General features: G+C 41.0%; 1 long non-coding RNA gene across 1 annotated transcript; it reads right to left on the reverse strand.

The window, feature by feature from the left end:
- Positions 1-902: 902 nt before the first annotated feature.
- LOC103317148 lies at positions 903-2,202 on the reverse strand. Its single transcript, XR_512725.4, has 2 exons — positions 1,798-2,202; positions 903-1,689 (listed from the first exon to the last, which is right to left on the reverse strand). It is a non-coding gene; the product is annotated as an uncharacterized LOC103317148 (long non-coding RNA).
- Between the last annotated feature and the right edge of the window lie 11,446 nt (positions 2,203-13,648).

A 13,648-nucleotide genomic window follows, 5' to 3' on the forward strand; every position in this document is an offset into this window, starting at 1 on the left:
ATAAGTAGTAGTAAATATCAAAAGCATCCCCACCGGCAACTAAAAATATCGAGCAAAGCAAAGTCATCAGCAGCACCGCTGCAGGTGTATAAAAAAGCAAGAGCGCAGGTCTGATGCAAAGTCGAGGGTCCCCCCAGTGCAATACAGCGTCGTCCAAAGAATAGAGCAGAGAGAAAAGCCGGCTCTCGGCTTCACGAGCTGGCCTGGTCCGAGCCCCCTATATATGTGTGTGTGTGTGTATATATATATATATATATATATATATATATATATATATATATATATATATATATATATATATATATATATATATATATATATCACTCGCGCTCTTTCTCTCTTTCCCCGACCGCCTACTCTGCAACGTTGGCGTTGGGCGGCTTGGCGCAGTGCGACCACCTTCTCCCGTAGGATGTTCCCCTGCTTCGAATATGTGAATATATTTTATTCAACCCTTTCCCTCGGGCGCACGATTAAATTATTCCTAGGCCGCGCGTTAGATCGGGCCCCGCGAGCTACGATAGAGCGCTATGTTCCGCCTGGAGGTTGCGAATAGACCGGACGAGACGAGAGAAAGAGGCTTTTATTCGCACACATACGCGAGCTCGAGCCGCGAGTTGGGATGTTGCTTGTGTTAGTGGGTTGTGCGTCGGTGTGTGGAGCTGTGCATATGGTAGAGGAATATACGGCGCCGAGTGAGAGAAGTTGAACAGATGAATGGTCTTTTTTTAGAGCTTGATTTCGAGGGATGTAACGCTGTAGCGAGAATAAGTATTTAGAATTTGTCGATTGGATTTTTGTTTGTCGTTTGAAATGAAAAAAGTTTCAGAATGTTGTTCTCTTTTGCCACAAATTGGTGTTTGAAGAATGCTGTTTCAACGCCGATTTCTCATGAGTTTTGATTGAATTTATTATTTTAAGATAACTTGTATATAATTATTATATTTTATAAACAATTCATAAAAAGCTGTACTGGTAAAGCATGATAATTTATTTAATATAAATAGCGAAATTAAGTCGCACTTTGGATATAACACTATAATATCATAATATTTCATTTCATACTAGACATTAACTTTCTTTTTTACTTATTACCTCATACATATTTCAATATTCGAAATATAAATTATAAATAAATATGGTTTATTTCGTATTTATTTATCTATAGAAAGATTGCTATAATGTCTCAGATGGCCAAATAATTGCAATAAGTACATTATTGTTCTATCAGTAAAAGTATTATAATTAAAATTATTGTGCATGATCACGCATCAGATTGCATAATTTCATTTCAGCTTCGATTGGTATGCCTTTACATTTTAAGCCTTTTGCACGATTTATGCTATGCTATCTCATCTGCATGAGTTATTATCTTAGGCCTTTTTGCTGGCTTTTGAAGATAGATTTTGTATTCATAATCAGATTCATCGCTATCATCTTCTGATGCATCGATCAGTTCAGTAATATTTTCATCGTCAAATACGTAATTACTTAAATCTGATGTAATTAAAGTACAGCCGGTAACAGATCTACGTCGAGATTTCGAAGATATAGCAAGTGCGCGTGCTTCGGATGTCAAGTCTTGCATTACCATATCTATTTTTCTCTTTAGTTTGCTCTTATCGGGTGTATTCTCATTGTCAAGTAAATTTTTGCTGAAATTGGACATTGACCAGTTATCTGCAACGTCTGCAAAGAATACATAAATACTGATGATCAAGTTATGATATGAGATGTAATTGGAAATGTTAGATGGTATAATGTTTGAAAAATAAAAAGTATTTTTAAAAAATTGACCTCAAAAATTGATAGAAGCAATTGGTTATACAGCTCAGTACTGTAATAATTTTCAATATAATACACGACTGCAGTTGTGTACGCACAATATACGAGTTGAGACGCGCATTTTAAAATTTCCAACGAAATTCCTTTTTCCTTTATTCTAGGGTCTTGGATTATCCGGTCAATAAAAAGTTTCTACGCGCTTGGGCGGGCCCTGGGTTTCCCCCAGCACGATGTGTTCCACAGTTTTATCCACCCTGTTTCGGAACATTCAGATATTATGTATAATTTAACAATGATAGAACTTTTTAGCTTCGTAAATGAAAACTTTATTTTTCAGAAAATTCGACTGCACTCAATGGCTTCTCGCAAGCATCTCCCTTTTCCTTACATGTTTAGTTCGCCGGGCAACAAGCGATCTTCAATTGTCATTGCTCTGCCGATCAATCTTCTTCGCTTGTCATAACGTTCGAAAAGACACATTCATTTGAAACGACCTCAAGCCCTTTAAATTATAAAGAAAACTCTCAAGTTTCCTGACTCTTAAGGACCACGTACCGACCCTACAGTCACGAACACCCCTTGTCGGGTGACGCACTGTGGCTTATCCGCATGACCATTGCTCGCAGGTCTGTGCGTCGGTCGCCAAAATAAACGTAGAACTTTTCGACAGTTACATACCCGAAAAAGCTTTTAAATTAATTATTTGAAAGTTTTTATTACAAATTTAATATATTATGTAATAAACTTAAAGTTAGTAATGTTGAAAAATATATTGTCAATAAGCAAATATTCTCTCTCCAGCCTCCTCCCTCCCTCTCTTACGACTCTATTTATTCACATTACATTTGTTATTTTAATTTACAATCAAAAGGAATTATCAGAAGTAACTTTAGCGATCTAAAATAAAATTGAAGCACGCTCAGTACGTATAACCGATAATGAGTCATTTTCATGGTTTATTTGCTAATTTTTTGTATAAAAATAAGATGCTTGCCAGCTAGAACTTTTTCTTCAGTATCATTATTTATGTTTTTCTCATTGACTGCTGACGAGTCAATGTAAATTCCCATATTTCCTAAGATACCGCTTCTGCGTTGGGAAAGTAGATGGATTTTCAGCATGCAAGCTCAGAGGTTCACCAATGCGAACTTGAAAAGCCCAAAAATCGATTCGCATTTTAGTTATCACTCCTATAAAGTGAACAATAACTACTTACTTATCCCAAAAATTAAATAAATACAACACATCGATTATAAAAGATGAATAAGTATCCAAACACCATGCATACACGATTTCAACCCAACTTCATATTATAACCCTATCACCGTCGTAACCTCATAATTATAAGCTCGAATACCTCCTACTCCTTTTCTCACCATAATTCCAGCCTTTTCCACCCCAACCACCAGCAAAGCTCTTCACTCCGCACCACCCGCCAACCACACCCTCCAACCTGTTCTCTTCAATCAACCCCATTCGAACCCAGAGCAATTCACATAGCGGGGAAACGCCGAGGCTCGATGAAAGCGAATCCGCACGGAAAGGTATATAGAGGGAGAGATAGAAAGAGAAAGCGAGGGAGAGATCCTCGTTCGCAGGAGAGAAAGTGGCAACGGCGGCACACAGACAGGCAGGCTCAGGCGCGGCACGCACGAAATTTCGTGACGACCGCCCGGCCCTTCCTGCTAGCCTGGCAGCGGGGGATCAAACCAATAGACTGCCGATAGCCCTTCGAATTATCGGCTCGATTGGAAGCCACGTCTCCTTCGCCTGCTGCAGCTGATCAGCTTCGATTCTGGCATGGGGTTTGAAAATTGGACGTAGTAGTGAGGTTCGACCGGGCTTCACCTGTATGCGTGAACATATGCGTGCATGTATTATGAGATGCAAGAAGTAATTTCGAAAAATTGAAAATAATAATCGTTTTGTCAGTGTTTGAGTCTTTAATGATTATGAGCGTGGAAGTGTAGAGTTCAATATATTGCACGAAGCTTAGAAACGAAAATACACACCTACTTCATAATAGGCTCATACAAAATACCAATGTCAACTTACGTTTTCATTAACGGCAAATTGACTTTTTCAAATTTCCCAATGTATAGGCATACCATGACGTGTCGACGATAAGTCAAAGCATCGCAAGCCCTCGCAGAAAAAAATACAAATTTTTCAACATGAAAAAAAAACTTCATCCGCGATATCCCGAAAAGAGTGGCATCCCAAACTCCGAAATCCGGCGATCATTACTCAAAGTCGCGCCTCATCCTCCGACTTTCACCCTTTAAATTTTTGGTTTTCATATTTGGGAAACAGGAGGGACCAGAGGGCTAAGCGCCGAGGGCCGAGAGCGGGAGCCAGCGCTTTCGCAAGAGAGAGCTCGGTAAGCTCCTGCGTGGGCTTCTCTCCTGATGCGCTGTCGTGCTGCGATGCCATCGATCTGACGTAGACAGTTCTGACAGCTGGCGCTCGTTAAACTGCGCGCTTAAAACGCGCCTGCAGCGTCGTGCATACCGTCGCTTAATTCAGCTGCAGGGGAGAAAGAGAGAGAGGCTTGTTGTAAGCGCACGCTCTGTGCGATGTAATTGAAAAGGGGGTTAATTGTGCGAGTTTTTTTCTAGCTTGCTGATTATAGTTTTTACGAGCGCCAGCTCTTCGGGGCTTAAATAAATTTTGTGTCATTTTACTTGTGTGTCGCAAGTAAGCTTTTTATCTAATTCGTAGTGAAGTATTCTATGTAGCTGAATTTTTTTTATACGTATTGATTTATTAACAAAAGTTATATCGTTTATTAAGGTCGCGTAAAATTTAGTTTATTTATTTATGTATTGAATAAAGGAATTTAAAACGTGTATAATGAATCTAATAAAAAATGATAACTGAAGAGAATTTTATATTATACTCTATTTATTTCATATAAATTACTTCATTCGTGAATACGTATATCATTATATTCTATAAAGATATATAATAAGTTCAACTTTTAGATTTTGCTATAATTATTTTTGTCATAGTAAATAGGTATTAAATAATTCAAAAATTACAAAGAAGAAAATTTCGGTAGAAAATATTCATTTTGTTATTTTTAACAATATCAGCTTTAAGTTTATTTATAGCAATAAAATTATGAAGATTTCTTCATCATAAGTCTTCTCTTATAAGTAATGAGTAAATATTTTCAAATTACTTTCTATTATATTTTATTGGTGACAATTGATTCGATAAAATATAGGGCACTTCCGTACCGTACTAAAGCTATTTTCGTGATACTTCTTGCACAATTGCGAATATCGTTATTTTCGTTACTAATCTAAATTAATGCTAGAAAATTAGATTAAATTTTTAGAAAATTAGATCAAATATTAAAATCAGTTTAATCTTTTTTCCAGAGATCACTGACCATTCACTCGCCGAATCGCTGGACCCCCCAATAAAATTTCGCAAGCACACATGCACATCCTCTATTCTCCTCACTCGGCTTCGGCGCCAGCCACTCCGATTCCCGACCATTTCAACAAAACCAAAAAATTCCCTTCCCCGCCGCCTCTTTTTCTCTCTCTTCCCCCACCTCAGTCACTCTCACTGCCACCACATAACTCTCTCTCTCTCCCTCCGCTCTGGCTGCCGAAACCACGGGATACATCCATTTCAAGCCCGACGAGGGGTAGGTCAAAGACCCTCTCTCTCTCTCTTTCCTCTCCCCACGAATATCGAGAGAGAGAGAGAGAGAGAGAGAGAGAGAGAGAGAGAGACAGAGACAGAGACGTCAGAGAAAGAGAGCTCCGGCGACCTTCTGCTCGCTCATGAGGCCCCTGTAGCAATGTGTGGCTCGAAGCACTTGAGCGACTAACCCTTTCCTTCCGAGGCTGGCGTGTACATGGCTACTTCCACTCATATAGCTCGAGCTGCTGTGCGCGCAAGACGCTTCAAAGCAGACACTTCAAGACACCGGCAGCGCTCTTCCTTCCTTACATCGACCGCAGCGTATCAGGAGCGGCGACTCGATCGGGCGGACGCACGAGCTTTTTCTATACACTCTCCCTCCGCGCGCACATATGTGTGTACGTATAAATGCAGTGGCGCGCGCTCATCGATACTCGCTCGCGGGCGTGTGTGCGGCGAGTTCTTCTCGTTTCTTTTTTGCGCGTTCGATCGGCGCGACTGGAGGGGAGAGCGAGCATACGCTGCGATATTGCAAATAGAAGGAGGCGATAGAAAAGTTCGATTTTCCCGGGCGACTTATGCTGCTCTGGTAGCGACGGAAGGGGCCGATTGATTGGAAACGTCCGGGAGCTTTTCGCCTGTGTACACGCTGCAGCTGCGGCTGATCGTGTGTGTATATAACTCTCGCTTTCTATGCACGCGTCGAGCAGTCAATACTCGGAGTGAGAGAGAGAGAGAGAGAGAGAGAGAGAGAGAGAGAGAGAGAGAGAGAGAGAGAGTAAAGGAATGCGCAGTCGACTGTCACATGCAGCCCTGGTAGAGAAAAAAGACGGGGAAAGTTTTTTGCCTGAGAGTGACCTGTGCGAGAACGAGAGGAAGTCCGCTGAGCTGTGGGAGTGAAACATTTTTTTTCAGGCGATGGGGTCGCAAGAGAGCGACGAGCGATTTTACAATGAATTTGTGTGCGGAATTTCGCTACGAGGCGGGATATGACAATATTGAAAGGTTATCAGCTGCCTTATGGAGCTTTTAAAATGCGAATTATAATATGCGCTTTCCACTTGATGATAACGTATGCGGTCGATTGCTCGTTGTGAAGATTATTTTGTTTTGTTCATTCGAAATTCGGTTGAGAATGCTTTATGTAAAATTATGCTTTGACACGATCAAGCTCATTTTTTACTTTTAATAATTAATAATTGCTCATTTAAATTCAGAGTAAATTTTTTACACTGCAGAATAAAATGCAGAAAATTCCATCGCGGGGCAAAAGCTTCAACTCATCGTATGGAATGCATAGCACACATTTATATTAATTTTTAAAAAATGAAGCAATATCATTCTGCAAATCTTACTATAAGTAAACAAGGCGCAAAGTGCTGTAGAACACATGTTTTATTATCTTCAACCTTTACAATCACGAAGCTTAAAAATTGTCAAAGCTATAGTTACGTGTCACGCGAAGCTTCCTAGGCGACAGCAGCAGTCCGAGCTGTCTAAATAATAAACGAGCTAAACTCTCACTCACCCGCGCCTTCTGTTTCCCTGAGATTGCGTTTGCCCTCTCGATAATCCTCCTTTGTCCGCTAACGACCGGCCTCTTCAACTCTCTCTCTCTCTCTCTCTCTCTCTCTCTCTCTCTCTCTCTCTCTCTCTCTCTCGCTCTCTCTCTCCGTCTCCTTCTCCCGAGCTCTTCACACTGCCACCCACAAAGACTTTAACGCAGCTATACCTATACAGCTGTTATACAGACATACAAGAATAGTCGCCACGCCCACTGGCGGATTCCCCGGCATAAAAGCGACGCCTCGGCGTAATTGCCCGTAATGATAATCAAGCGAACAAAGGAAACGCGTGGAAAATGCTAGGGTTGCATAGCCGGCTAGGTGGTAGTGCGCTGCTCTTCGGCCGTACTATCTTTGTTCTTCCCTCCCTCGCTCTGCTGCTGAGTACCAGCAGCATGGCGCATTGTGCAGCGAACGCGCTAGCTTGCGACTATAGGCGCTGGGTAGCTATGGAGGCGCTTGGACGAAGGGAAGTCACGCACCGCTGGGCTTTTACATTCATTATTCAGAGGTGGGCTTGATCCGATACGTGATCGGGATGCTATATGCATGGTGCGCCTTGGGATTTCGTTCGATTGTGGGATTTTATCGTATTATGCGGTAGTGATTTTTTTTTTTTTTTTTTGTAAAAGAATTTCGTGCCTATAATTAGATAAGGCGGTTGATTAAGGCGTCTAGCGAAGCTTCGATTTCCATATACCTACATAATTCAAGAGCCAGACTTGCATATATTATAGGGTATAGATATGCTCTTCGAACTTAAGATTACAAGAATTAAATCATCGTAATTAAAGAGTACATGATTTGAATTCCAGACACATTTCACGAGAAAAATTCCTGACACGAAATGCTTACACTATAAATAATAATTCGTAAAATTTTTAAATCTCTCGTCTCTCAAAAATAACGAAACTTTTCATCAAACTTTCTAAATAAAGCACGACTGCACACCCAACGTTTACTCTGCATGCTCTACCCTCAATAAAATCCGCACAACCCATCGCATCTCATTCAAGCCTGACAGTCGCAGACGCTCCGACGCATGAATACTTCGGCGACTCATCTCTCTTACACACACAGCAGCGGACAACAATGCAACGTTCTGAAAACCGAGCCTCCGCAAAGGGAGAGAGAGTAACTGCTGAAACCTCGCCGACGTAATAAGAGTCGTCAAGCGCACGCACCCTCCGGAAAGGGAACGCCGACGACTGAATGCGGGGGGGGGGATGCGCGACGAAACTCTCTCTCTCTCTCTCTCTCTCTCTCTCTATCTCTCTCCCTCGCTGCGGTTAGTGAGCGAGCGAGAGGGAGACAGACCCAGACGGTGAGGAGAGGAAAGCATTCGTAAAGGGGAGCGAAATGCCGATTGACCTCCTGCCTCGGCTGCTGCCCGGATAGAGTTTCTATGACTGTTCCGTCGCCGCCCACAACCCTTTCGTCAGCTCGAATCTACGATTCTCTCATTCCGCAACTCTCTCGCTCTCTCTCCCTCCGTTTCGACGATTGCGTTGGATATCCCGGTATAGGTATACCAATACAAGAGCGATGTGCACGCGTATACGATTCTCCATTTCTCCGTCTGTCGACTCATCCCTTTCGTTCGGTTGCTATGCGTGCGACGCTGCGGAATTCCGATGTGTTCGTGCAGTGAGAGCTGAGTCGGTGTGCGCGTGAGAGACGATCGCTACGCGGCGACGCGCGCGGAGCTTTGGGAGCGAGCGCGCTTTCGAAGAGGAGACTCTATACTCTCCCTACGCCTCATGACCTCCTGATGAGTGTCACCACGTTCCTTTTATGCGAGACCACTCATGCGTAACCGTCGCGCTTATTGATCAACGACTGACTGTCACCAGACGACTCCGGCTGCCGGTGTCGCGTTTGCCTGCTTTCGCGCGGATTTTCGCAATCACGGAGATTCGCGAGATGATACTGACAAGCACGCAGTCGTGTTTCTTGTTATATTTTATTTATTAATTTTTTGCTAAAGAATATAATTTTTATTGAGTGATGCGACATTACATTTGTACACTGAGTTATACGATTGTAGGTATCGGTAATAAAAGCGTATTTTTTCATTTATCATTATGTATTCAAAATTTGACTGAAAGCAATGCTCTTCGCACAATGTTTACGCTTGGAAAATTGCATTGAACTTAATTTTTAAATAAGTGCTATGAATCGAAAGTGCGATCATAAAAAATGTAGACCGAAAATATAATTGATTGAGTGATTACAAAAATATTTTATCAATAAAATCATGCTCCTGTTAATTATTGCAGTATTGAGAAAACAAGTCAGATTAAAAGAGATTCCAAGCGTCGTCTTTTAAAAAATATGAGGAGACATAGTACTGAAGTGAATGATAAATTCATTTTTTTTTCAAACAAATGAAATTTTTATAAATTATTTAATTATTAACAAAATATCATGCATATCAACATATAATAAAGTACGTATAACAAGTACCACCTCTAGAAATTATTTTTAATTTCATAAAATAGGTACGATAATTATATTCTGTTCAATACCGGTAAATCATTAATTTAAAGATCACTACCAACGCTTCTCAGCTCTTTCGATAATTTCCTGCGTAGAATATCTAAAACTAGTCGCCGAGCAACATCTACTTGCTGGCACTGCCGCCGCGTCCAAAAACTCACGGAATCTCAATCATCCGCATCGCCGTCTCGGCCGACCCAAGACGCTCAGACACGCGGATCTCTCTCTCTCTCTCTCTCTCTCTCTCTCTCTCTCTCTCTCTGTCTCTCTTTCTCGCTCTTCCAATGTCGTTCGGCAGCTCGACCACACAGCTCTCGCTCGTTCGTTCGTTCGTTCGTTCGTTCGTTCGTTCATTCGCCTGCACGTATAGCGCCCGAGAGCTGCTGCTGCCCTGTTACAGCACCCCAAGATTCTTTTGTTCTCTCGGTCGAACGGCGTGCACACATAGCGCGCTTTTCGGGGGTGGCAGCTCGGTACATGTTTCCTCGAGGCTCATATTATCCTGTGACGCGGAGGAGTTACTCCATTGTCCTCAGCTTTCTTGGCGCGTCTCAAGACGTTTCGTGCGCTCTTTCTTTCTCTCTCTTCGTTCGTGTATGGGCTGTGTATTAACCGCGAAGAAGAAACGAGTCTTCTTCTCCGCCGCTTCTCCTCAGCTCTACTCCTCCTCTTCTTCGCTTTCGGCTGAGCTTTTCTTGAAAGGTCCGGGATGCTTATATTATGAAGGCCGTCGCTCCCCCTCGACACGCGATGCTATGCCACCACTGCTGTTATGGTACGTGTATAAAAGTGCGATGCGGAGGTTTCGTGCATGACGATGACGCGGAGGGGACGGCGGTGTGTTACTTTTTCGCGGTCTTGCGCGCCGCGTGACGACTGGCGCATGTATATGGAGGGAGAGCCACGCGGAGAAAGTGTTATCGAACGGAAAAAATTACTGGTCGAGTTGGGTGAACTTGAAGCGGGAGTTTGAAAGGACGAGGATTTTTTGTAATCGATTTTGTGATCTAATCTGGTATTCTAATCTCGAGTATTTGTTGCAATAATGGAGATGCGAATTATTTAAAATGTAGGTAAAACGTGAATTTGAAGATTGGCACACTTAATTGACTGAATGCAAGAAAAAACAAATTCCAATAAGCCCGTCTCTTTGAACTCTTATTACTGCAAAACCGCGTCTAACGTCACTCTGTACATCTATATCTCTATATCTACACTGAGAGAAAAATCATGGACTCGTTGCTGGTGAGTCCCCCATGGAGTATATCCTGCGCGAGCGGTCTGGAGTAGTTCCAGGTGCTGCCGCATATAGTGCAGTAGCGCCACGGAAAATTTCCTGTGACAAGTCCAAGCAATATTTCCATAGAGCCATCCGCAATTATCGGGGCAGGCTCATGAAATCTCATCAGTGAGTTTGTGACCTAATCAAAAACTTTAAGTTAATTGAATCAACTTTAATAACAAATATCTTATTCATGTTAGTTATAGATAGATGTTTTTACTCGAAGGTAATTGGAACATATGGTTTAGTTGAAATCTTGTGTCTTCCTTGTTATGAAAGTTCGTAAATTCTCAAGTGTTAATTTATATGCATAGTATAACCTCCACAAAGTTGAGATTGTATCCAATATATTTAAAATATAACTTTTTAATACATTTGCAAGTGTATAGATTAAATAAACTAATGTTTAGAGGAATTCCTAAAAATTTTGCTTCTATCGGTGATTTGGTCCAAATTTCAACTTTTTTATTTAGAGACCTACAGAAATAAAAAAATACTGGCTAATTCTTCATCAAAGCCAGATAAAAAAAGGTATCTGTAATATTTTCTGCAAACCTAATAGTTTTTCAATTAAAAATCATGCAAACTTGGAAAAATCAAAATTTGTCAGATTTTTAATTGAAAAACTATGAGGTATACAGAAAATATTATAGATACCTTTTTGCTTCCTCCGAGAGGAAGCTTTGTAATAGTAAAATTTTGAGTTTCGTCAAAACTTCTAGAAAATAATTTTTGGTGTGTTCGAAGTTCAAATCACGTGTTTTTAGAAAATGTCCGTATGGGTGTGTGCGTGTGTGTATGTATACCGTAATATTTCTGGAACTAATCCGTCAATATCATTAAAATTTGACATGCATGTATATTTTTGGATTCTGAATTCGGGAAAAGCATTTATTTTTTATTTTGCTAACTATTTTTTTTATGGCCAATTTTTGATTTCTGAAAAACACTATTTTGCGTTTTTTTCAATCATCCCATCGTTATAAACAATTCAGCTAACATTCATTTGAAAGAGAATAAAATTACCTACTTTTCCCCGTTTGGTCCTCGGGATCGACCGCTTTGTTCGGCAGATTAACTGAAAAGTAAACATCATAACCTCACGAAAAAAATCATGTCGATGGATCACGTGTCAAACTATATCCCATTAAAATTTCAAGTTATTTGACTATTTATTTTTTCAGTAAAAAACGAAAACTGGAAAAAATGAGTTTTTTTGTGCCTCGATTACGGAAGTAAAAAGGCTTTATTGCACTTTTTTTGATTCCTTATATCTCTAAAACAATGCAGTCGTTATTTGCAGAAAGTCAATAGAAAATCTCACAGTTTACTTCTGCGGAGGGACAATTCTTGACTGGCATGCCATAATAAAAATATTAGAATTAGCTTTTTGTATACAATTTGAATTTACTTTGAAAATTTCTTTAATGAGAATATCTCTTTTCTTAGTCTGAGCTAATTTAATAATTTTAGCAGCAGTTGATGGCATTAATTGAATGAAAATCTGCTTTTTCCTCCGTCTTATCTCATGCACAAAACACTCACGATTATACAATAATCGTAATTTTGCGTAAAACCTGCAAACAATCCAAAGTCATAGTGCTGTCGAGCGTGCATGCACGTGGTCCGTAAATTCCAAGGAGCCTGCCGCGATAATTGGGGTTACGCCATGTAACTATTGGCGGGAGAGAGCGCCTGCAATTTTTCCATAGCGCTAGTCGCAGTCCAGGCGGCAGCACTTGGAATTACTCCAGGCTGCTCGCGCAGGATATACTCCATGGGGGGCTCACCAGCAAAGAGTTCATGATTTTTTTCTCAGTGTATGCACACAAAGCCTTCCGCTCTCGAGCGCAAAAGAGCAGGGAAACCAATCAGTCTCTTCCTCTATGTATAGTCGCGCTCGACGACCTCTTCTCCCGTTGTGTATACATGTGCCATTCGACCTCTACGTCGAGCCTTGCAGTCTGTCGCCGAAAAACCTTCTGAAGTCGCTTTTTTCACACTCATCTCTGCCACCCCTCTCTCCCCCTGCCAGCTGGCGAACTCTCTCTCGCTCTCACCCTTCTTCTAAAAGTTAACTCCACCGGCGTCATTGGCTCCTTGCACGCGCTTTCTGCAAATTGCTCCTCGCTCATAACTCCCTGATAGCCGATGCGACTAGCTGTCGATCGAATGATGATCAAGCATGCGCTTCGAGTGCAGCCGTTAGTTAGTCGAGGGCCAGACCTTTGGATGGATTAGACAGCTGATCGTGGTTTAACGAATGGACGGCGATGGTGGAGTTTACGACATGTGACCTAATTATCGTGTGTCCCAGTTACGGACTCTATATCTCATGTAAATAAATGTATCTTTATACATATAATGAGCGAGCAATTCTACTAAATCAGCCTATACATTACCTGTTCGCTGAGTAATTTATTGCCTGGCTAAGCAACAAGTATTTTCGAATTTTAGTTGAGCGCTGACCATGAATCGGGGAGAATTTTTTTTTCTTACAAAAAATGGCTTAGGCATTTTCGACGAATTCCACTTTATTACTTAACTCAACGGCATTTTTTTTTAATTTAATCAAGAGCTGAGGCTGAGATCTTAGATTTAAAAATTCTTGAAAACGACATCTCCTACATTAAAACTTACCAGCAATTTAAAATAAAGTAAAATTAAACTTAAAATAAAATTTAAAAATTACTCAATGAGTCATATAGGTGTACAGGCTGTTTTATGATAACTGCCCCGTAGCTCTTAGTTGGTATATGGATGCGCCTTGCTATCCTTCTTCTTTACATATTTTATGTGCTCTAACGAACTCAAAAAACTTAGTCATGTGAGTGTATTCCCAAAGATGCAATAGTTC

The sequence above is a fragment of the Nasonia vitripennis genome, chromosome 1 (assembly GCF_009193385.2).
Source record: "Nasonia vitripennis strain AsymCx chromosome 1, Nvit_psr_1.1, whole genome shotgun sequence".
NCBI classification, from domain to species: Eukaryota; Metazoa; Arthropoda; class Insecta; order Hymenoptera; family Pteromalidae; genus Nasonia; species Nasonia vitripennis.